The sequence below is a fragment of the Mus caroli genome, chromosome 7, assembly GCF_900094665.2.
Source record: "Mus caroli chromosome 7, CAROLI_EIJ_v1.1, whole genome shotgun sequence".
Classification (NCBI taxonomy): Eukaryota; Metazoa; Chordata; class Mammalia; order Rodentia; family Muridae; genus Mus; species Mus caroli.
Window position 1 is genome coordinate 144091086 of NC_034576.1, and position 25281 is coordinate 144116366.

A 25281-nucleotide genomic window follows, 5' to 3' on the forward strand; every position below is an offset into this window, starting at 1 on the left:
AATCTTTTTACAGTATGTTCTAGAACCTTCTGAGATCACAAGGCCAAGAGTAGAGCTATGTCCAGCTGGCTGGGAGGTGCAGGAGAAAGTGGCTGGGATCCAATAAGGGTCCAGTGGCTCTCCCCACCCAGCCCTCTGATATTGGGAATGTCAAGAGTCACCTGCAAGCACTCACAGATGCTCTGATGAAGATACTGTCTGCTGTGCTTACAGAACAAGTGTCCAACAAGGGGCCAACACTGGTCAGGAATCCTAAAATCAGCATAACCTGAAGGAACATAAACAGATGACCAGGCAAGCACAGCAGGAACCACAGGGACAAGAAAACATCTGTTCAACTGTCCTCCTTGCCAGCCATGGAAAGATAGGCTACAGGGGAATTTTTCCCTCTAGGAGTTGGTCCCAAGAGGATAGAGTCATTCTGCCTTTAAATTAAGAAACAGGAGACAGCAAGGTGAAAATTTACAACTGCACCTCTTTCAAGGGTTCAGTGCTCATCTGGGCTGCTGGCTGGGGATGAGCCCAGGAAATGTGGCTTTCTCTCTCTCTTCTCTTTCTCTGAGACAGGGCCTCACTCTGTAGCCCAAGCATCTCTTAAATGCATGGCAATCCTCCTGCTTCAGCTTGAGCTCTGGGATTACAAGTGTGAACCACCACAGTCATCGATCTTGAATTTCACCCTTCCTGGTTTTTTGTTTGTTTAGTTTTAGTTTTGAAACCTGGTCTTGTTATATAATCTTGCCAGACCTGGTGCTCACTACGTAACCAAAGCTAAACTTAACCTTACAGCAACCCCCCTGAGTCCCTTTAGTGCTGGAACTACAAGTCTCTATGGATATGCCTGGTTGTGTGTGCTTCTCTCAAGGACAGGTTTGTCTTACTGATAGAAACTACTGTGAGGCCCTGTACGGGTCAGGCTCTTCTGGTGTGTAGAGAAAGGTCTGAAGGGTATAGGGAGAAGCAAGGGGGGACTGCTTTGCTCCTTCTTGGCTTCTGTAACCCCTTTGTGCATGTAGGGGGCCAGGTCCTGTGCTTGGCCCCACAGCATGACACCTCATGAGCTTCAGCTCAAACAAGGTAAGGCCTTTCAAGGACAAGGCTGGGTATTTTTCCTAGGTCTCCAGATTCCTTCTCCCCATAGCTGTTCTCTACCCCAGAAGAGAGGGGCCAAGACTCATGCTTAGGCCTAGACTCTGATATCCCCCTCATCTTGGAGTTTACTCTAATGGCCTGAGGGATGGGCTGTGTATTTCTGACCACTTACAAGGGGCACTTTGTAATTAAGAGGAAAAGATGAAGCAAAGAACCAGGTAACTTTCTGAGGTTTCCTTGGCAGGCCTCTCTAGAGCAGTTGGGCCTGTAGAGCAGGGAACCTGAAGCTGGTCATTGTGGAAGCAGAAAGCTTGAGGTAGACATGGAATGTGGCTAGAGGCCTTGTGAAGCTTGCTAGTGACCATCAACTTGGCGGTCTGGAATCACCTAGGAAACAAAGTGCTGGGTATATCTGTCTGTCAGGGAGTTTCCAGATCAGGTTAACTGAAGTAGGAAGATCGCCCTAAGTGTGGGCTATACCATTCCATGGGTTGAGGTGGTAGGATGAATAAAAAATGAGAAAGTTTGTCAGGTACTTGTCATAGCAACAAGACAAGTAGACAAGAGAATGCTCAAGCTCATTCAAAGATTCCACAATTTCCCCAGGCACAGCACCAGCAGGGGCCAAAAGCTCCACCGTGTGAGTCTACAGGGCCATTTCACATCCACACCATAGCATTTCCCTTCATCCTTTTGGTTTTTAAAATTTTTTTATTAGATATTTTCTTTGTTCACATTTCAAATGTTATCCCCTTTCCTCATTTCCTCTTTGAAAATCTCTTATCCCATCCCCTTTCCCCCTGCTCACCAACCCACCCACTCCTGCTTCCCTGTCCTGGGATTCCCCTACACTGGGGCATTGAACCTTCACAGGACCAAGGGCCTCTCCTTCCACTGATGCCCAACAAGGCCATCCTTTGCTACATATGCGGCTGGAGCTATGGCTCCCTCCATGTGTACTCTTTGGTTGGTGGTTTAGTCCCCAGAGCTCTGGGGGTACCGGTTGGTTCATATAGTTGTTCCTCCTATGGGGTTGCAAACCCCTTCAGCTCCTTGGGTCCTTTCTCTAGCTCCTCCATTGGAGACACTGTGCTCAGGCCAATGGTTGGCTAAGAGCATCTACCTATGTATTTGTCAGGTACTGGTGGAGCCTCTCAGGAGACAGCTATATCAGGCTCCTGTCAGCAAGCACTTGTTGGCATCCACAATAGTGTCTGGGTTTGGTGATTGTATACGGGATGGATCCTCAGATGCGGCAGTCTCTGGATGGTCTTTCCTTTAGTCTCTGCTCCACACTTTGTCTCTGTATCTCCTCCCATGAATATTTTGTTCCCCCTTCTAAGAAGGACCAAAGTATCCACACTTTGATCTTCCTTCCTCTTGAGCTTCATGTAGTCTGTGAATTATGTCTTGGGTATTCGGAGCTTCTGGGCTAATATCCACTTATCTGTGAGTGCATATCATGTGTGTTCTTTTGTGATTGGGTTACCTCACTCAGGATGATATTTTCTAGTTCCATCCATTTGCCTAAGAATTTCGTGAATTCATTGTTTTTAATAGCTGAGTAGTACTCCATTGTGTAAATGTACCACATTTTCTGTATCCATTCCTCTGTTAAAGGACATCTGAGTTCTTTCCAGCTTCGGGCTATTATAAATAAGGCTGCTGTGAACATAGTGGAGCATGTGTCCTTATTACATGTTGGAACATCTTCTGGGTATATGCCCAAAGGTGGTATAGCTGGGTCCTCAGGTAGTACTTAGTCATCAGGGAAATGCAAATTAAAACAACCCTGAGATTCTTCCTCACACCAGTCAGAATAGCTAAGATCAAAAACTCATCGAGGCCAGCCTGGTCTACAAAGTGAGTTCCAGGACAGCCAGGGCTATACAGAGAAACCCTGTCTCGAAAAACCAAAAAAAAACAAACAAACAAAAAAAAAACAACAAAAAAAAAAAAACTCAGGCAACAGCAGATGCTGGTGAGGATGTGGAGAAAAAGGAACACTCCTCCATTGCTGGTGGGATTGCAAGCTGGTACAACCACTCTGGAAATCAGTTTAGTGGTTCCCTTCATCCTTAAAGGGCTTTTCTGGATCTATTCTAACGTGAGAAACATGTTGGCAGCAGGTGACTTTGTAATTCACATGATATGGAAATGACATGGTAACCAAACAAATAACAGTCTGTGGTCATCTCCTGAGTGGTGCTGATCCTGGCCAGTTCCTGGTGGCTCAGTTCTGATGCAGCTTTGCAGGTATATCAGCTTCCAGCCGTCTTGCAACCTAAACCGTTTTTTCCCTTTGCCTGTCTAGCTTGCCTTGGCTTTGTACTGATTTTTGCCTGTGGCCTGAGGTGCCTGTCCCTTTCTAGTGACCATTAAACTCTTCTTGTTCCTTTATTTCTCTGCTTTTAAGTCTTTCTCCACTACCTTCTGCCTGGAAATCTCTTGCTCATTCAGCAAGACCCAGTCTTGGGAGTTGTCAGGACATCTCAGGGGGACAAAAGCACTTGTTGCCAAGACCATGGCACACACGTTCCCAAATATATGTGTGTGTGTGTGTGTGTGTGTGTGTATACTAAAAATAAAGAAATAGATGGATGGATGGACAGACAGATGGACAGATAAAACTCATCATGGAAAAAGGCAGTCTCCACAGTCCTAGGCACCAGCACCAATATTAGTCATCTTGGAATCTGGCAGAAATATCCCTTCTCACAGATGAGCAGATCCTTACATACAGGGCTGAGAGGCTGCTGCACAGATGCTAACATCCATGGAAAGGCTTAGGGAAGCTTAGATGCTTCTCACTCCTCACAAGAGACTCACACCCCGCATAACAAAACAATAACAAAACCTCAAACCTTGTGTTTCTTCTCCCTTCGTGTGTGTGTGTGTGTGTGTGTGTGTGTGTGTGTGTGTGTTTATTCATAAGTCTGGGCGTGATCACATACATGCTATCAGAGGAGTGCAGGAATCATGACAACCTCATATGTCTGTCCTTGACATTGTTTGGACAATGCCTTGAGACATTGTCTCTGTCATTTCTCTGCTACATACTTCCAGCTAGCTCTGTAAGCTTCTAACCCTTCCTGTCTCTGCCACCCATCACACATTAGGAGTGCCGGGATTGTAGGAGTGAGTTTCTGTGCTCAGCTTTGTATGGGTTCTGGGGATTTGAACACAGGTCTGCATGCTTGTGTGCAAGTGCTTTATCCATAGAGACACCTCCACCATCTTTTCAGACAAAGTCTCTCGCTGGTCTGAAACTTGCCAAATAGCCGAGACTGGCCAGTCAGCAAGCCTTGAGGATCCTCCTGTCTCTGCCTTCCCTGTTCTGAGATTACAAATTTACAGCATCATGTTTAGTTTTTCTATTTTTAAATGTGTATGAGTGTTTGCCCACTTGATTTGTATAAACCATGTGAAACAGTATCCACAGAAGTCGAAAAGAGATTAAAATCTCCTGGGACTGGAATTGCAGACAGTTATGAGCTGCCATGTGGGTGCTGGGAACTGAAATCAAGCCGCCTGGAAGAGCAGGCAGTGCTCTAACCCACTGAGCCATCTCTCCAGCCCCAGGGCTCAGCGTTTTACATGGGTGCTGGGGACTGACCCCAGTCTTTGAGTTTGTTTACAGGGAAACACTATTTACTGAACAGCACAGACAAAGGGCTCAGAATTCAACTAACTTCCTTGTAAACTGGTCAGGCACATACATCCATCCTGGAAAGAGGTGGGAGGCTCCCAAGACTCAGGAGCTTCAGGATTCCGACCATGCAGATAAAACTGCAATTCACTGCTACATCTACTCCAGTAGAGACAAGCTCGACAGGCCCCGAAAACCTGGGCGCTGTCCTGAGGCGAAAAATTCATGGAAACTTAGTCTCCTGGAATCGTGGCATCCTGTATAAAGAATGCTCCAATGTCCTTGCTTTAGTTGGTAAACAGATCTGTGTGCTTTCCTTTAATATTGCTTTATTACAAGTGCTCCTAAGGATTGATTTTTTGACATATAGCTAAGTTAGAATCTAGGCAGTCCTTGATCCAATCTTGGGCATGGATAGCTAAGTCCCTGCCCTACACAGGAATTTACCATTATCTAGGAAGAAGAAAGTTTGTGATCTAAGAAGGAACCAGAGTAGATACTTAGAACTATAGATAGCTGAGTTACACCCATACATAAGTATTTACAATGCGCTAGGTGGACTATACAATAGACTAGAATAGGAACTATGGCAAGGGCATGAAGCCCTTGCCCCTGGCTTCTAAGATTAAGTGGACCTTAGGTGGAGCTGTTTTTGATCCCAGTTGTTAACATTGAATTTTATCCCAGTTGGTTCCTGCCAGTCCTTCTGTGTTTACATTCCTCTGTTTTGTGTAAGAATCCAGTAACGTCTTTGTACCTTGCACGTGTGTCACCCAACTTCCCTATTTTCTTCTGTATAAAGTTTGATGCTTGATTTGACAAATTACACTCAGATTCTGCACAATCTCGTGTGTCACTTCTGTTTGTCATTCGCTGACTCCTTGTCCACCTGCAACCAGAGACCCGTTCCACGCAGATAGGAAACTCGAAAGGGGGATAAGTCTGTGGCAATTCATAGGGCTCATGACTCTACCAAGACTATAAGATCGCAAGCAGTAAGTGTTGGGGAGAAGAGATGCCTTTGTGAAGCTACCTGCAACCTGTGTTCTATCAAAGAAGCTTTAAGCCCTTGGTTCGCCAAGCTAGACTTGGGTGGAAAGGATGTCTTCGATCTGCCCTTGATACCTTACCTAGAGTGCACAAACATTTTGTTCACGTCTCCCCAGAAAAAGTCACAACAGAGGCAGGAGGGCAACCTCACAGAAGTGGATGCACCTGGCTGTGGTTCATGGTTTTAGAGTGGACTTCAGAACCCCTTGAAAAGATAATATAGCTGAAAGAGTGACTGTTTCAGTCAGCTGATTATGGAGAAAACACTGTGTCCTATGACCCTGGCTCTGTGGGAGAGGACATTAAGGACAGAATGGAGAGTGGGGCTCCCAGTTCTCAAGTTCTTCCAGCCACCTCCTAGGACCATTTGAATTTGATGCACCTCAGAGAGTGTTTGCTTCTGCAGGCTGTCATAGTGTTGAGCCTGCCTCTTGCAAGGCTCCTTCCTCCCATCCTACACCCACAATTGTTCCCTAGCCTCCTCTGAACAATGTTTCCAAATAAGAGGGAAGAAGGGCCACTCATCAGAAATCAGAAATCACCAGTCCTGCCTGCAGAAACTAAGTCAGGGGACCTCTAGCGCCACCTGGCGGTAGAGATGCGAGAGTCTCCATCCCCCTCCGCACCCCCAGAGGGGTGAAGGAGAGAGGGGATTCAAAGGCCAGGCTACAGTAGCCAGGATGGCCATGAGGTTTTCCAGCTCTTGAGGCTCCCAGCCAGCCTACCGTCACCTTTTCGACTTTTCTGTCTCTGTATCCATCTTCGTCACCAGGTCTCTCAGTTTCACCTCCTCCCTCCTTTTAAAATGCTTTCTATTGATCTTCTGTTCTTTCCCCTGCCCTGGCCTTACTCCTACAGCAAGAAGGGGCACTGCCCTTCACTGGTACCCTGACCCCCTTCTTTTTCAGGATCTAGAGGTGGTTCATGTGGCCAGAGTATCCCCAGAACTGAGATTCCTCCAGTGACTGACTTCGTGGTCCACTGAGCTCCTGGAGCATCAGGCAACAATGGACAGCCTTTAAATTGGTGGCCGTTTGCCACCACTCAGGCACTAACAGTAAGTGTCCCTTTTCTGAGTCTCTGGGCAATAGTGGACAGAGACATAGCTGTCCCTGAGAGGACAAAACTGACCACCTGAGTCCGGCACTCTGTACCATCAGCATCTGTACCACATCCCTCAACTCTATTTCCAGAGCATTATCAAGGGTCCACAAGGACTTGGCATCTCAGGAGATAAGCCAGAGAAACATGGAGGACAAAGCCAGAGCAGAGAGGAGAGCCAGGCCATGTGGGAGTGAGCAATAGGGCGTGCACATATGTGTGACTGAGGTAGGTGAACGGTCTACCACATGCCTGTGTAGCCGTGGCACATGATTTGTCCTCATATACTGTGGAGGTATTGTACACAAAGGGACTATGTATGTATGCATGTGTGTAGTTCATGTACATGTATGAGTATAGATATCTGCACAAAGGTACATGATGTGGATATAGACAAATGTAGTGGAGTGTGGGTACATAGTTGTGCATGTGAATTGTGGTGTGTGTGTGGTTATGTAGCACACATACATATTTGTTTTGTGTGCACATACATGAATGTGTAGTACATAGTGGTCATATAGGCATGCAGTTCTCAAAGTGTAGTTGGCATGTGTGCATTGTGTGTGTAGGTGTAAGTGCACACATACGTATGTGGGGCCTTTCTGATCCAGTGTATGGGACTCTTCTTGTTTCTGGGGGAACCTTGGCTAATGACACCCACCTACCAAGAGAGTGGTAGGCACTGCACCCAGGTGCTAAGATGACCCACAAAACAATAACACACCAGTGTGTGTGTGTGTTGGCATCACACCATGACTGTCCCAAATGCTGTAGAGTATCCCGAGCTTTTGTCCCCGCCGGCAAGAACACACTCAGGACAACCGGAATCTTCTGCGGCAAAGCTTTATTGCTTACTTCTCAGGAAGATCCCGACCCCAGAAAATGGAGTCCCTTATATAGCGCTCAGCCATGACGTTTCAGCACCTGATGTGGCATGACAGCTCCTGATTCGTTGCTCGCCCATCAAACCACTATTACAGAATGGGCAGTGACTAGGAGTGAGTTCACTCTCGCACTTGCGCACAAGGCTTGTTTACTAGTTAGTCACGGTGGAGGCCAGCGCCATCTTATAATGGTGATTGCTCGCGGCACGCGCACGGCTCTCCACAGCGATTGCTCGCGGCACGGCTCTCCACAGTAGAGAAATAATCCCTTGGAGAAATGGTTGCCCAACCTGAGTGGACCACAGGGGATCACTTCTGATGTTGATAGAAATACTTTCTGGTGCATGATAAGATATGAAGTTACCAGAAAATAGATATAGGATTAAAACATGGAACCCACCCCTGAGATGAGAAGTGGAACAAAGAGAGTTCAGTTGACGTGGTGATGACTAGTGTCTTAGTGATCTTTTTATTCTTGTATAAAACACCATGACCAAGGCAACTTGTAAAAGGAAGCATGTAATTTGGCTTACTGTTTCATAGGGTTACAGTCCATAATGGTGGAGCAAAGAAACAGCTAAGAGCTCACATCTTGATCCATAACCATGAGGCAGCAGAGAGGACTGAGTCTTTTTGAAAATTCAAAGCCTGCCCCCAGGGACATATCTCCTCCAATACACCACACTTCCTAACCCTTCCCAAGCTGTTCTACCAACTGGAGATCGAGAATCTAAATTCTACTTTAAAGCACCACAGCTGGAGAAGGATGTAAGGGCCTGCTCAGTAGGTGGCAGAGTGGCTGGGAATGCTGAGAATCACAGTGTCCGGGCCTCAATCTCTACTGAGACTTCCAGCTTTGAGAGTGTTGGGAAAGAGACCAAAGCCAGCATGCCATTTACAGGAGACACAATAGAAAATGAACAACCAAAAAAGGGGAGAAAACAGAGGTTAGGCAGCCAGCCAAGAAGACAAACAGAAAACAACTGTGCTTATAAATACCTATAATAGATGCTCATTTAAATGGTTAAGTGTGGCGCTGGCAAGATAAGGTTTAGTGGTTAAGAACACTGCTCTTCTAGAGAACCTGGGTTCAGTGTCCAGCACCTCTATCAACTATAATTCCAGTTCCAGGGGATCTGATGTCTGCTTGTAACCTCTGTGGGCAACAGACATGCTTGCATACATTCAGGCAAACCATCCAAACATATTAAATAAATTACATACATTTTAAACGTCAGGTGGGCTGGCTCTGAGCCACAGATAGCTCACCAGGTGAAGGAGCTGGCAAACCTGACAACCTGAGTTTGACGAGAACCTATGTGGTGGAAGGAGAGAATTGACCCTTGTTTGACCTCAGCAGATGAGCCATGACATGGGCGCGCGCGTGTGTGTGTGTGTGTGTGTGTGTGTGTGTGTGTGTATACATACACAGAGAGACACACAGGCACAGAAACACACACAGAGAGACACACAAGCACACACAAAATGTAATAACATTTTTTTTTCTAAAATATTAGGCCAGATGTGGTAGTGTATACCAGTAACCCTGGCCAAAGGAGCAGAATTATGAATTCAAATCCATCCTAGACTATATTGTGAGCCCCTGTCTCAACAAAACAAAACAAATGTGTACACCCCCTCCCACAAACCATAAATAAATCAAAAAGTGAAAACTCAGCACGTGTAGAGAAAGGAAAGGAAAGGATGGTGTTACAGGCATTTAGCTACTTATGCTGATAAACTTCCAACTATTGAAATGGATAATTTGTAGGTCAGAACATTTGGGGTCAGAACAAACTCATTCACTAAACTCATTCCCAAATGTCCTGTGATAGCATCCTAGGACCCAGGCCAACTAGAGTAGGGACGGGGAGTAGATAAACATGGGCCCCTGCCCGTGAGCCTCTAACTTTGTAACAGGACCTGGAGAGGCAGACAGCCAGGCTGAAGGTGACTGGGAGAGTGGAGGGTAGTGACTTTTGCCTGATACTGATAAGGTGAGGACCTGACAGCGGGCTCAATGAATAGTCAAGTTGTATATTCCGTCCAAATGTGAACATAATGTCCCTACAGCTGCAGACAGTTCCCTCGGTCCTGGCTCCTGCTCAGTCACAGACTAGACAGAGAACCACACATATAGACACACACAGACATGTACACCGACAATCCACATGTCACGCACACCCAGACATACATTCACACAGCCCAGTCTCACACACAGTCCCAGAGAAACACACACAGAGACACATAGACATAGGCATGCATACATACATACACATAGACTAGCATACAGACAGCCCACACGTCACAGATCCATAGACACACACACACACACGTCCACACACATGTATACACACACACACACACACACACACACACACTCACACCAAGAAAGAAATACACCAAAAGAGAAAGACACAGGACAATACTTCAGAGGAGGCAGACACAAAGACTCCAAGGAGGTTCACTCTTCCGTTTATGTTAGTCCCTGTGCCACATACTCAGGAGGTGTCCCTGTCCCATGGCTATACCTATGGCCTGTCCCCTGCCCCTCCCAAGATAAATGATTTTCCAGGCTTGGAACTGTGGGTTCTCTACACTTGTGGAAATGCACAGAGCTGCCTTTGTGCTTCCTAAATAAGACACTAGGAATGGGAGGATGGAAATAGCAGCTAGTCGTGGTGGGAATCGGGTTATCTCGGCGCGAGGGCGGCAACAGTAGGAAGTCTATTATTGCACCCAGCTCAGCGCACAGAGCGGGAAGTGCATCAGGAATAGAAATCACTGCCTTAGCAGCCCAGGATGTGGCTCAGAGTCCCCCCCACCCCCCAGCAATGTCCCCTAACTCCTTCCATGTCAGACGGACAGGAGATTCCTTATGTCTAAAATGAAGCACAAAGGAGAATTTAGGGAGACTTATCATGTTCAGTTCCAAATTTTTGGCCCACGGCAGAGGCGGTTTTCTCTGCTTTTGGTTATGAATTAAATTCTCCCAGACTGTCACGGTTTTTGTAGTTCTCTGACACATCTCTTGCTGGATTTACTCACAGGTATTTGATATTTGGAGGGGGGTACCATGAACATCGTCTCCACTTAACCATGGTTTGACTATGGCATGTGAACAACTTGGTTTTTGTTGTTGTGTTGTTGTTGTGTTGTTGTAGCTTGGTTTGAGTTTAGTTTTTGTCACTGTGATGGTTGCTGGCTGTTTGTTTGTTTTAGACATCTCTAATGTAGTTGAGGATCACCTTGAACTCCCGATCTTCCTGCCTGTACCTCCAAGTGTTGAGAGGACGTGTGTACATCACCTCACCTGACTCGCAACTGACTTCTTGCACCACTTTTTCCTTTTTTCTTTGTAGTTTCCTACATATGTAAGTGTGTGTGTATGAGTGTGTGTCCATGTGAAAGCCCACGGCTGATGTCATGAGTCTTCCTCCAGCTTCCTTCTGCCTTTTCATTGTGCTCTTAGATTTGGCTAGTCTCCTCACTAGCCAACTTGCCCCAGTAACCCTTGTCTCTGCCTTCCAGGGCTGCAATTGGAGGCAGGCTGCTGTGCCCACTTGGCACTTGTGTGGATTCTGGTGATCTAAGCTCCAGTCCTCTCACACGAACGGATAGAGTTTTACCTGCTGGGTCCTCTTCTCAGCTCACATTCATTTTTTTAAAAGAAGAATTATTTACTTTTTATACAATTTTTATTAGATATTTTCTTCATTCACACTTTTTTATGTACACTGTAGCTGTCTTCAGACACATCAGAAGAGGGCATCGGGTCCTATTACAGATGGTTGTAAGCCACCCTGTGGTTTCTGGGAATTAAACTTAGGGCCCCTGGAACCTCTCCAGCTCCCTTACATTAATTTTTTTTAGTAAAGCAAAATATATACAATGTTAAATATTCCATCTTAACCATTGTAAGTGCATACACAGCTTGGCAGCAATAAGTACCTCACACTATTGTGTGGCCACTCCTCTCCTGACCTTCTACTTCTCAGACTAAAACTACTCCCTCTGTGTTGATTTTGCAGTTTACCTCAGCCAGTGTCCCAAAGAGCCATGGGCCAAGGGCTTGCATAGAAATTCATTTTCTTTTTCTTTTTCTTTTTTTTTTTTTTTGTATAGCTCTGGCTGTCCTGGAACTTACTTTGTAGACCAGGCTGGCCTCGAACTCAGAAATCCACCTGCCTCTGCCTCCCGAGTGCTGGGATTAAAGGTGTGCACCACCACGCCCAGCTAGAAATTCATTTTCTTTTTTTTTTTTTTTAAGATTTATTTATTTATTATATGTAAGTACATTGTAGCTGTCTTCAGACACTCCAGAAGAGGGCGCCAGATCTCGTTACGGATGGTTGTGAGCCACCATGTGGTTGCTGGGATTTGAACTCTGGACCTTCGGAAGAGCAGTCGGGTGCTCTTACCCACTGAGCCATCTCACCAGCCCCGAAATTCATTTTCTTATAGCCTTAGAAACTGGAAGTCAGAGGTGAGGGTATCACAGGGCTGACTCTTCCAATGTATCTGTCCTTGGTTTGAGATAGTATCTTCTGTCTTCACATGGCTGTCCTCTGACTGTGTGTGCCCTGATCATGTGTCTGTCTGTTTCTGTGTACACACATTCACATGCATGGGAGCAGTCATGTATATGGAGGTCAGAGACTAGCCTTGGGTACCAGTCTTGCATCCTATCTTCTCTCTTGTTCCCTGTTGCATATGGTAGGCTAGCTGACCAGTCTGCACTCTTCTTGTATCTCTGCCTCCCATCCTGCCATGGAGCACTGGTATTACAGATGCATGCCCCCACACCCAGCTTTATGTGAGTTCTGGGGACTCAAATTCAGGTTCTTAGGTTTGCATAGCAAGCGCTTTACCCACTGAGCCATCTTCCCCAGCCTCTTCTTTTTAAATGTGTTTCATTAGCATATAGTAATTATGCATAAGTGGATTTCATTGACATTCATACATGTATACAACTTACTTTGATCATATTCATCCCTCGTTATTGTCTATTGCCACACTCCCACTCCCACCACTTTCCTTCCTTTTCACAACTAATGCATCTTCCACTTTTATATCTTCATTTTTTCCCCTTGTAACCCAATGAGTTTCATTAGGGTGGATTATAGGAGCATGCATTCCCTGAAATCCTTTTCTTCTTAGGATCCCGGTTCTATGGGTCAGGGCCAAGCCTGGTGACCTCCCTATAACTTTGCTACTTCCTACCTGGCCCCATCGTAGGGTCACAGTGTGCAATACTGGGGCTAGAGGCTGGATTTTCCACGTGTCCAGCTGTGTCTCATGTGAGGGTAGCACTCTGCTTTTTCTCTGTGTTCTCCGGAGCCTGGGATTGAAGGCAGTTTCCTACAAGCCTTAGCTCCATTCATAATGTCAAGGATGGCTTATGTGACTCACCAGGGTGCTTGAAGACATTTTCTCTGTTCCTAGTTAGCTCTCTTTTTTTTTTTTTAATTATTATGAATGAATGTTAGGTCTTATTGAAAGCATTACCAGCATCTATTGAGAAGAGCCAACAATTCCTTCCTTCCCTCTATTCATACACGGGCTTTGCTAATGACCCTTCCAAAGGTCCCTTGTCCCAGGTGTCCCATGTATTGTAAATCCCAGGCACGTGTTCACTCGCTATCTTCTCTGAAGTTCATCTACCACATCACAATCATCACTTCAGTTCTGCTGAAGTGATGGGCTTCTGGGTTTCCTTTAGGGCTCAGGCAAGGCTGGGGTCTCTCCCATGGGCGTGGGGGCTAGGGCTGAGTCCCCCCCCCCATAGATTAGAAGAGCAGCATGGGTGCCTGTCACTTAGAACCTCCATTGGATGACAGTGGCAGCTGCCATGAGCCATGCTGCTCATCTGAGACCTGTAGGAGGCACCTTTAGATGCCCAGTAGATACACATGTCACCTAGTGACTGAAGAAGTATCCCCTACCTGTGAATAGAGGACCAAGTCCCATGTTGACATCAGCTCTTCCCATGTTAATCTGGACACGTCTGGTGAAGATTCAGGACCCAAGTAGTAGAATCAGACACATTGACCCCAAGATTCTGGCAAAGAACCCTGTATCAGAACAATCAGGGTAGAAAACTTGCCATGGGGGCTGGTGAGATGGCTCAGTGGGTAAGAGCACCCGACTGCTCTTCCGAAGGTCCAGAGTTCAAATCCCAGGAACCACATGGTGGCTCACAACCATCTGTAACAAAATCTGACTCTCTCTTCTGGAGTGTCTGAAGACAGCTACAGTGTACTTACATATAATAAATAAATAAATTAATTAATTAATTAAAAAAATAAGCCCTTTAAAAAAAAAACTTGCCATGGAGGCTTGACAAAATAGCTCAGCAGGGAAGGGCGCCCTTTGTCAAGCCTGATGACCTGTGTTTAATCCCCAGGGCCCATATGGTGGAGGGAAAGAACAGATTTCCATGTTGCTCTTTGACTTCCACATCCATGCCATGCCATGCACACATACATGCACATGCAAATACAATACAATGAAATTGGAGAAGGGAAAAGTTGAACGAGAACCAGATGGTACAGCCTGGGAAACTCCCTGCAAACCTCTGGGAAGGATGCAGCCCAGATGTTTATGACAAGGGAATGCTACAAGGCAAGGGCAGAGATATGTTGAAATAACCCTCTACCTTCGAAAGGGAATTGAAAAGACCTAATCCAGAGGGTGCTAGGCTAAGAGGTTGTGTGGGGCAGGCAGGGCCCTCAGAAGCAGATGCTCTGCACACTGGGACATCAAGAGGTGCTGGGAAGAGGACTACACCTTCAGTCTGCAACAGACTCTCCCATGAAAAGGATGAGAGGGAAAAGAACTGCTTTTAAGTGGATGCTTGTGCAGGTCAGATACTTGTTCTGGTCTCAGCCCCACTCATGTTGTCTTGTTGATTCAAACTTTTACAAATGTCTGTCTGTCTGTCTATCTATCTATCTATCTATCTATCTATCCATCTATTTATTCATATGCATGTGTCTGTCTGAGCTTATGTGTACCACTTGCATAGGCGCCCATGGAGATCATCAGAGAGTGTCAGCTCCCTTGGAACTGGAATTGTAGACGCTTGTAAGCCACCCTGTGGGTGCTAGGAACTGAACTCGGGTCCTCTGCAAGACCAGGAAGTGCAGTTAAACCACTTTCTGTGCACTGAGCCATTTTTCCAGCCCCCAAATAAATCTTTTTTATTGATTAAATACACGTTTCCAGTGGAGACTGGACCAAGGATGGTAAAGATAACAACTCTGCTCTGTAGGTAAAAATAGCCGGGGGCTGGTGAGATGGCTCAGTGGGTAAGAGCACCCGACTGCTCTTCCAAAGGTCCTGAGTTCAAATCCCAGCAACCACATGGTGGCTCACAACCATCTGTAACGAGATCTGACTCCCTCTTCTGGAGTATCTGAAGACAGCTACAGTGTACTTACATATAATCAATAAATAAATCTTTAAAAAAAAATCGCCTGATGATTACATAGGGCATATAACCTGCCTGCGTACCTGAGCTCTGAAGACTGAAAACCCATAAGCAGTGGGCTGGGGTGTTTGGTTTTGGTTTGATTGTTTGTTTTGTAGTTGTTCTCTCCTTCCCTTTCCCTGTGTTTCTCTTTCTCCTCACAATACACACACACACACACACACACACACACACACACACACACACACACCCAACAGGGACTTTATAAGACCTAAGAGTCTCCAATCAGTAATTCTCTTGTCTCAGCCTTCTCATGCTGGGGTCACAGACATAGGATATAATACCAGTTTAATAGTTGGACGATGGTATTGGTGGGAGGGGATCATTCATGCTCAGCACAGATGGAATTGTTTTCCAATGCTTGGTTGACCGTTGGATGCAGGGTGTGGGTGCAGAGGTGGCTAACAGTCACGTGTGTCTCCTTGACTCTGGAGGGCTAGACCTTTTCTTTATTTTTCTTCAAAATGTCAGGTATAGTTCTTAGGTCGTGGAATTATGCTCCAAACTAATTAAGGATATTCATTACTGGGCCAGCAAGATAAATAAAGGTACTTGTCACCGAGCCTGATGGCCTGAGTGTGGCCTCCAGAACTCACAGGGTGAACAGAGAGAACCAACTCCTGCAAGCTGTTCTGTGATCTCCACACGTGCACCAGGCAGAAACATGCAAGCACACACACCAAGAACTAATAATTTTTAAATTATTAGAGAGATTTATCATTGTTTAATTCCCTCAAGATGTGATGATGCACGCCTTTAATTCCAGTGCTTAGGTGGAGCCCTGTGAATTTAAGGCCAGCCTAACGTACGGAGTGAGTTCAGGACCATAGCTGAGACTTTGTCTCAGACAATCAAATCAACATACAGTGACGCCAGGGGCAGGTCAGCTGTGTAACTATCCTGAAATCATTAGCTGTTTCCAGTTTTATGACAGTTACCAAAAAGTATTGTTAACCTCCAACTCCCGGTCACTGGGTGATTTCTTACTAGCCTCAGCACACACTCTCCAGAGCCTTACAGAAGACCCTTCCTCACTCTCTAAGGAGAAAAACAGCTAGGAACCTTACTCAGTGGATCTCCCTCCTAATAGCTTCACTTGGGGCATGGGGCTTGACCCAGATTCTGCCTTTCTGCCTGGTATAGTAAATAAATGTGTGTGTGTGTGTGTGTGTGTGTGTGTGTGTGTGTTTTAAAAAAAATAGGATTACAGATGTTTCCAAAGTCTTTGAGGGTGTCTCCTACAAACCCCATCCAGCCCCTTCACATCACTCTCCACAGCATTTCAAACTCATCCTGTTTCTCCTACTGAGGAGGTTCAAAACCTAGGCCTGGATCCTTCCTGCCTGCCCATAGGAGCAAATGTGTGACCCTGTTGGGGTCCCAGTGAGTGCTGGGGCCAGGCAGTAATATCCCCAGCCAATGCATAGGCAGGGCCCAATATGGGACAGTGCACCCATCTGGAAGGGGGCATCTATAATTCCTTGTACACAAAGTCAGCTAATGGCAGAAAAAATCTGCATCAGATGCATTAAGACCCAGGAGAACTCATTCCTCGCCAAGCAGGGCTGGCCAGGGTCCAAGAAGACCTCTCTACAAGCAGGCAGTGGCCGTTTGCAGTTCCTTCTGTGGCAGGTGGTACAATCTGAGTGGATCTCCAGGAAAGCCATGGGCACTCACACTTCTGTTCCCTGGAAGGCAGCCTCTCACTGCCTGGCCCTGTGGGGCCCTGGGACCCTGGCTGGTGGATCAGCTGCTCCATGTAGTCCCCACCCCCTTTCTCATTAGAATGCAGATGAGGGACCTTCAGGTTGATGATGGATGATGTATATCAGGCCCCAGGCTGACAGCACAAAGCCCCAGTCCCCGTGGTGGCCTGCACCTGCTCCGTCTGGTCTGACACTGGGAGATAGGCTGCCTGCTGTGGGGGCAGGCTCAGTGTCCAGCTGCTGGCCTTCCTTCTCTTTGTCTCTCATTCACCAGGCTGTGGGCTTCCACTCCTCAAGGGAGGGGTCTGGCCAGGAGGATGGGGTCTGATCAAGAACTAGGTGGCAAGATTTTTTCCAGTAGAATCACCTGCCTCGAACCCACATGACCTGCCCCGCAGGCGCCTCTGTGCCCTTTGGGTCAGTGGTTTTGGCTTCTGCAATCTTCTGCCTTGTTCCTTGTCTCCCTCTTGGTCTGGGAGCTCCCAGGACATTTTAAGAACCTGGCAGGCCAGTCTGTCACTCACACGCAGGGTACAAATGACCATCTGCTTTCCTACTGCACTGACCCATGGCCTCAGGAAAGCAAGGTTCTGTCCCAAGAAACCAGTAACTACCAGGCAGTTCCAGGATGCCCATAGTAGCATTGCTGCACTAACTTGGAAGCAAGGTATAGGAAGCTGGAGTGGCCCCTCATAGCCCCTGGGCCTGTGAGAGCCTTAAGGCCTATCTCCCTTACGCCTCAGCCTGTGGTCATGGAGAGCTTCAGACCCCCTTCTGCCCTGGTCACTGTGCATCTTCTTCCCTTTGCAGAAAGTGAATGTGATGTTAGTCATAGATCTGCCAGGGTCCAACCCAAGCCTTCACCTGAGGGTAGCAGACCTAGTTAGAGCATCTGCTGCTTAGAGTAGCTCTTTCATAGCCAACGACAGCCAGCTTGATGCTGGGCTCACATCCTGCTGGCTTCTGGAAAGGTCCATGGCCTGGGTGTTTCTTAGCATAGGGCTTCCAGGCTCATGCTTTTCAAGCCCACATATGATATTCTGGACCCAGCTCCATCTTCCACTCCTTGGGGAAGGGCCACTACTCCCACAGGTATAACAGGTTTGGCCCCTATCCAGGAATCTGGATCCCTTGCTTTTAGAGTCATTCTGCTGGACACTGTAGGGTTGTGTAGCGTTGGAGGGGGCTGTGTGGAAGCCCAGAAGATCCACTCTTGCCCAATTCACAGCATCTATGAGGGCATCTGCATGACAAAAGGATCTTCACAGGTATAATCAAGTGGGGGAGCCCCGGATGACACCATCCTGGATTAGGGTGGCCCTGGCACAACGTGCTAATAAAAGAGATCCAAGAGGAATGGACAGGAAGGAGTGGGGCCATGAGAATGTAGAGACAGGGGCTGGAGTGAAACAGATGTAGTTGAGGAACACCAAGGGGAGGCAGGGAAGACACTGCCCAGGTTCGGCTGCATCTTTCATGCCTCTGGCCCTGGGCCAGAGAGCAGTTGGAATAGTTTCTCAACCTCTCAGTCTCCCTCCCCGCTCTCCCTCCCCCCTCCTCTGTGTGTGTATATTTCTTTTCCCTCTATGTGTGTGTGTGTGTATGTGTGCCTGTGTTGGCATGTGTGCTCTCTGTGTGTGTATGCACATGTACACACATTCATGAGTATTACTGTTTATTTGTAAATGCACATATACGTCAAAGGCCACAGGTTAACTTTGAGAATTTTTCTTCAGGTACTGTGTGTCTTATTTTTTGAGACTGGCTGGGCCTGGAACCGGCCGCTTAGGTGAGGTGGGCTGGCCAGAGAGCTTGGAGGTCTTCCCATCTCTATACCCCCAGTACAAAGCCCTCTGACCACCCACACGTTGTTATGTTGGTGTTTTGGAGACTGGATCTGCAGGCTGGCGTGGCAAGCATTTTACTGACTGAGCCACTCTCCAGCTGCATTAGTTAGTTCTCTGTTCTGTGGTGAAGCACAATGGCCAAAAGCAACTTCTAGAAGAGTTTATTTGGGGTGACTAGTCTAGAGGGAAAGGGCATAACAGCAGAGGAGGCTTGGGACAGGAAGCTGAGCGATCCATCTTCAACCACACGGAAAAGGCAGAGAAGGTAAACTGGAAGTGGGAGTGAGGTTCTAAAGTCTCTGAGCTCATCCCCAGTGACACACCTCTTAGAGCAAGAATCCATCTCCTAAACTCTCAAGCAACTTCATCAACTGGGAACCAAGTTTTCAAATACTGAGCCATGGGGGACTTTTCTCACTCTAACCCCCATACCAGCCTAGGTAGCTTCTGACTTATTTGGAGCCCTTATCTTATGAACGTAACACATTGAATCTCAGGAGGCATGACAGGGACCCTGCCCACTCACATCTGTGCACACGGCTCTTCTCCAGCTACGACACGGATGTTTCCAGGGTTCCCCTCAGGGGGTTCACAAGGATGTTAGACCAGCTGGTGACCGAGTAGTACGTGAGGTCTGAACAGTGGTCCAGTCCTTCCTGTGGTCTGCCCACATCACAGGTAAAATATGATCAGACTTTCAGAGGAAGCTCTGACACATGCTACAGCATGGATGGGCCTGGGGGACAGGCACAACCAAATAAGCCAGACACAAAAGACTATGTACTGCAAGAATCTACTCATAGGATGTGCTCAATGTCATCAGAAACACAGAGGCAGAAAGTGGGCTAGGCTCCTAGGGGCTGGGGAAGGTGGGAAGAAGATGTTTCATGGGAACAGAATTTCACTTGGGAGGATGGAAAGTTTGGATGGTAAAGGGAGCTTTGTGCTGCTGAGCTATGCACCTGAAAATGGCTAAGATGAGAAATTTTATATGTATTTGACTAGTTTTATTTCATGTATGGGTAAAACACGAGTGTCTGGTGCCCATGGAGGCCAGAAGAGAGCATCAAATTCTCTGGAACTGGGGTTACAGATGGATGGGAACTGTCATGTGGGTTCTGGGAACTGAACCAAGGTCCTTTGCAAAAAAGAGAAAGTTCTCTGAAGTGCTGAACTCCAGTCTCTACTTTTAATTTTTATTACATGTATTTATTTTATGCCTGTGTGTATATGCATGAAATGAAAGCCACAGAATACATGTGGAGGTCAGAGGTCAACTTGTAAGAGTTGATCTCTCCTTCTGCCATGTGGGTCCCAGGGATTGAACTCATGTTCTCAAGCTTGGTGACAGGTACCCCTATCCCCTGAATAATACACTACCAGTCTGTATAGATGCTTTTGATATGATATCTAGGATGTTCTTCAACTCCTCTGGGGTAAAGCATTGGGCAGGAGGGTGTGAGCCTCGGCCAAAACTTATGAAATTTCCTTCACCGAAATACTGGCATTCTATTGGTTGTGATGGTTTCTTCTCATTTTAAGGAAAGCCAGTGACCAGCTGTGGGGTCATGCCTGTAATCCCAGCCTTGGGAAGCAGAGACAGGAGGATCATGAGTTCTAGGTCATCCTTTGCTACTTAGTGAATTGAAGTCAAGCCAGGGCTACATGAAATTTTGTCCCCCAACATCAAAGGAAAGGAAGAAAGGAAGGAAGGAGGGGAGAAGTGAAGGAAGGTAGGAAGGAAGGAGGGAAAAAAGAAAAGAAGGCAGAAAAAGAAAGAAAAGGTAGAAGGAAAGGGGGAGAAGAAAAAAGAAAGGAAGAAAGAAAAAGATGAGAAGGAAGAGGAGGATAAAATGAAGGAAAAATAATGCACTTGATGGAAGAGCCAGGGAATCCCTGTCTGTTACTGGGACCCTCTTCCTTCCATAAACAATAATGCATGATGCAACAAGAAGCCAATGCAGCAACATCCCAGGAGTGTGACTGTATCACAAATGTACTTCCCAGAAATCCCACCCTCAGATGTCCCTTCTCAGGCATTAAGTAGATTGCTCGCTTAATACCCAGTGCAGAGGTGCACACAGAAAGCATCAATGAGGAGGGAGGTTGGCATCTGGCAGAGTTATCAGTAAGTTTGTCTATGAGCGCTGCAGCCCAGGAAGCAGAGCATGACACACAAACTCTCCGCAGCTGTTCAGATGTGTCCCCCGGTCCTTCTCCTTTGCTCCCCAGCCTGCATCAGGTCCCTACCTGACCTGTTTCCTGGAACCTTTTCTACCCCATCAGAAAGTGCTTCAAGGGATGGGGTGGAGGATTGTGCCACTGCAGATCCACCTGCCCTGAGAATTCTTTCCTTTGGCTTTCAGGAAAGTCCCTCAGTCCCTTTAGATCAGCACCTTCCTCCTTAGTCTCTCTCTTTAGTAAGACATATATTACCTGGACACATACTACCTGAGCCCCATCTCTTTCACCTATGCCCTTGGGAACGATGGAGGACATCTTGCAGGACTATTTGTTGAGGGAGGCGATGTAGATAAGCCTGTTTGAGGAAATTCAGAGTTCTGTTCACAGCATAGCGTTAGATCCACAAATGTCAAACTAAAGCAGTGGGTCCTTGGCATTCCGGCATTTATGCTGGTGACAAAGGTTTAACAGATGGCACAACTACAAAGAGTGTGTAGAAAGGGGTCTGGAGAGTTAGGTGGGGTGCACTGAGAAACTGGCTTTCTTCAGGGTCCTGATCACCTACTGGGAGCCTATGGCTTCAGGCTCCACCCAGAAGCCTCTGCTCAGAGGGTACAGACCCAGCCCACGGCTCCCCTTCTGGGATTGGCTGAAAGAAGGCACATGGGAGAATTGGAATGGAATGGGAAGGCAGTCAAGTAAGTAGTGGAGTCAGGGTGGGACGGACAGGGCTGCTCAGTATGTTTTATGCCCTAGGTATCAAGGCAGGAAGAATCTGGGGGGTCCTCAGAACACAGGGCCTGGGAGGTCAGCAAGGAGAGGAGTATGCTCAGGTAGCCCTTCTGGGAGGGGGAGAGTGTTTCCACGAGAGCCTGCAGCTTGTGTTGCATGGTGCACCCACTCTGAGAATGGCCACAATGCCACCCTTAGTTCCAGTGTTCTCCTGGACCCAGTACTGCTCACCAAGAGGTGGTGACTGCCACCCTGGAGCCTTTGAGCAACGTCTGAAAAGATTCCAAATCGACTGTCAGCCTCGGACAACTTCTAGAGTCAACGTGAGGCAGATGAAATGATTCAACTTTTGCCTATGGTATTTGGTTAAGAGTGAATTCTTAAATACAGTTGAACCACTGTTGATGTTAATGATACACAGTCATTGTAAACATTATTTTTAATGTTTATCTTTAAATAAGCTAAGATGTAAGGAGCTGGGTGATTTGACTTTCCAGCTGTTAGACCCTTCCTGGAGACCCCAGTGCCCTTGAGCAGAAACTATCAACAAAGTAACTAGGCTGGACTGCTCTTCTGGTAGCCTGGGTGCTTGGTAACTCCATGGCTACAAAGTAACTAGGCTGGGCTGCTCTTCTGGTAGCCTGGGTGCTTGGTAACTCCATGGCTGCTTTGAGGAAGCTATGTTGCAACCACAGTTGCTTGCTGCTGAAACAGAACTCAGGCTCCAGAAGTTACTATCATCTATGGACAAGACTTACTTATTTTAGACTTTTCCCATTACAAACCCCACCTTTATCTAGGCCAGAGGAGGAATACTTCTAGTAGCCCAGGAAGAAGGCCTATGATTGATGTAAACACAACTTTATTTGCAAGAAGGATATGTTATGATTGGTGCAAAGATCCTTGCCCTGCCATCTCTTCTGTCCCTATATAGAAGCAAGATGTTTGGCTCACGTCTCTAGTCTTGTAGGAGACACCCTCCAGTGCTACCCCATGGTTTTGCAACATTGGTCACTGTGCTAGTTTGATTTCTGATGCTGTGATAAAAACCATAACCAAAGTAACTTGAGGGAGGGAAGGATTTATCTCACTTTGCAGGTTGCAGTCCATCATCGAAGGACAAGGCAGGAATCTGGAGGCAAGAACTGAAGCAGAGGCTGTGAAGGGATGCTACCTACTGGCTTGCTCTCTGTGGCTTGCTCAGCCTGCTTTCTTTCATGAACCCAGCATCACTTGCCCAAGAGTGACTCCATTCACTGGCAGTGATCTGGGCCCTCCCACATCAATCATCAATGAAGAAAATGCCCCAGAGATGTGTTTAATCCGCCAATCTGATGGAGGCAATTCTTCAATTGATGTTTGCTCTTCCTAGACACTGGGACCCAGATAATCCTAGCTTGTGTCAAGTGGATAAAAGCTAACAAGCATGGGCATAATATAAGGTGTTGCTGGAGAGGACTTCTCTTGCTGACTTTGGATCTTTATTGTTGGTAGAGTTGGAGATTATGGTAACATGTGGATACAATGGCAGTGCCTTTTGAAATGGTGGCAGCGGGGCAGCAGCAAAGGTGAAGGTGGTCGCTGTTATCCTGGCAGTGGGAGTGATGGTGGTGGCAACAGACATGAGAAGCTGCCTGAGGAGTTCCAAAAAAGTGGCTGCAGAACAAATTATGGGCAGTAGGGATGGGGGGGGGTAGGGAGGGGGAGGCTGCAAAGATGAGATGTGGCAGAAGTAGAGGAGGAAGGTAGGAAGGAAAGGAGGGAGGGAGGGAGAGACAGAGAGAGACAGGCAGAGAGAGACAGAGACAGGCAGCTACAGAGAGACAGACAGAGACAGACAGAGGAGAGAGCATAAACTGAGTTGGTTCAGCAGATATAGGTGCTCACTACCAAGCTCAACAACCTGAGTTTGATCCTTGGGACCCATGTGGCAGACAGGACCAATTGATTTCTAAGAACTGTCCTCTGACCTCCACATGTATGTTGTGATCCACACACTCCAGCATGTGCATCCAAAAAAAACCCCAAAAATATTTAAAGTTTTATTTTACTATTGTATGCATATGTGTGCATTCTTGAGTGCGTGTTTGTACAGAGTGTGCAGCAGGAGCCCATGGGGCTGGAAGAGTGCATCAGGTCCCCTCAAACTGAACTTACAGGCAATTACACACTGCTTGATGTGGGTGCTGGGAACTTAACCCAGGTCCTCTGTAAGAGCAGCAAGTACTTGTAACTGATGAGCCATCTCTCCAGCCCCTGAAATTTATTTTAAAAGAAAGGCAGAAGCTAAAGATGAGAAACTATAGCTTTGGTTGCTAGGAAAAGGTTCCAAAGGCCTCAGACCCCTTAGGCCCAAGAGCTGTAACTCCGGCTGCTATTAATGGTGGAAGGATTCCTCCCTTCTTTCATTCTTGTTTTTTTCTCTCTAGGACTGACACCTGTAACACTAGCCACTGTGGCAGCATGGGGTCACCTCTAGGCCATTTGAAGATCAACACTAGGCTTGCTTCGGCCTTCTGCAGCTCACTGCTGCCACTCATTGCTGATGGAAGCTGGGGATTACATAACTGCTAAGTGCTGGAACCACTGACGGTCACAGTGCAGAGTAACCTGTGCACTGAGAGCCGTACATCTCCGGCTTCTAAAACTTTGAACAGAAAGCCTTCCGCCCTCAGGACTTGAGTTGTAAGCTTGGGGGTTTTGCCAGCCCACCCTAGGCCTTGGGAGCTCAGGAGCCAGGGATTGTCTCCACTAGAAGAGTTTTTCTTTACCTGCCCACCAATTTCTATCCTTAAGGACCCCAGGCAAATGATTAAGGATGCAGTATGAGAACACACCTTCCTATGACGGGGCTAGCCTTTTTGTCTCCCAGCAATTGACTAGCTCAGTGTGCACCTCAGCCTTGGCACGACACACACCCCAGCCTCGAGGAACCTTGTGAAGAATTAATTGGCCTATTTTATGGAAACTGAGGCACTAGTAGGCATGAGGGGCCAAGCCTCATGGCCAAAGGTAGACAGGAATGAAGTGGCTATTACACCCTAGGCCCAGCCTCCCCAACAGGCTTTCTGCCAGGAGACATAGTCTGCAGGGAGAGGAGGTGGGATGTCAGCAACACCTGTCTCCTGGGATTCTGCTCTGAGCTGAGGAACCCTGTGGCTCTAGGAGCCTCTAGGCTACAGCCTTCTGATGGGCAGCTCCCCTCTTCCCATGTCTGTTCTTTCCGGTACTCCTGGACCCCTCTGACTAGTCACTGGCAGGCACCCATATGCAGCAATGTCTGCAGCTCTCAACTATGGGTGGATAGCAGAGCTATGCAGAAATCTACAGTCAAGAGGAGTCACAGCATCCGTTACAGGTGGTGAATGAATGCCCCTAACACTAGGCCACATCAGCTTCACAGGGAAAGTGTCAGCTCCCAGCAACTACAGTGAGCTCCCAACCAATAGGGGGTTGGGCCATGCCTGCCTCTACACACAGCTGATGTCAGCAGAGATGCCCTGGCTTCAAGCCCAGCACAGCGATTAGGAAAACACAATTCTTA

The 25281-nt window shown here is 47.1% G+C and overlaps 1 long non-coding RNA gene across 2 annotated transcripts; it reads left to right on the plus strand.

Annotated features, from left to right (window-relative positions):
- The first annotated feature begins 71 nt into the window (after positions 1–71).
- On the plus strand, positions 72–24227 carry LOC110299058. Of its 2 annotated transcripts, XR_002378428.2 has the most exons (4): positions 72–454; positions 6700–6848; positions 6985–7120; positions 24167–24216. It is a non-coding gene; the product is annotated as an uncharacterized LOC110299058 (long non-coding RNA). The 2 variants fall into 2 exon arrangements; XR_002378429.2 differs by lacking the exon at positions 6985–7120 and having other exon boundaries at positions 24167–24227.
- Positions 24228–25281: the final 1054 nt, after the last annotated feature.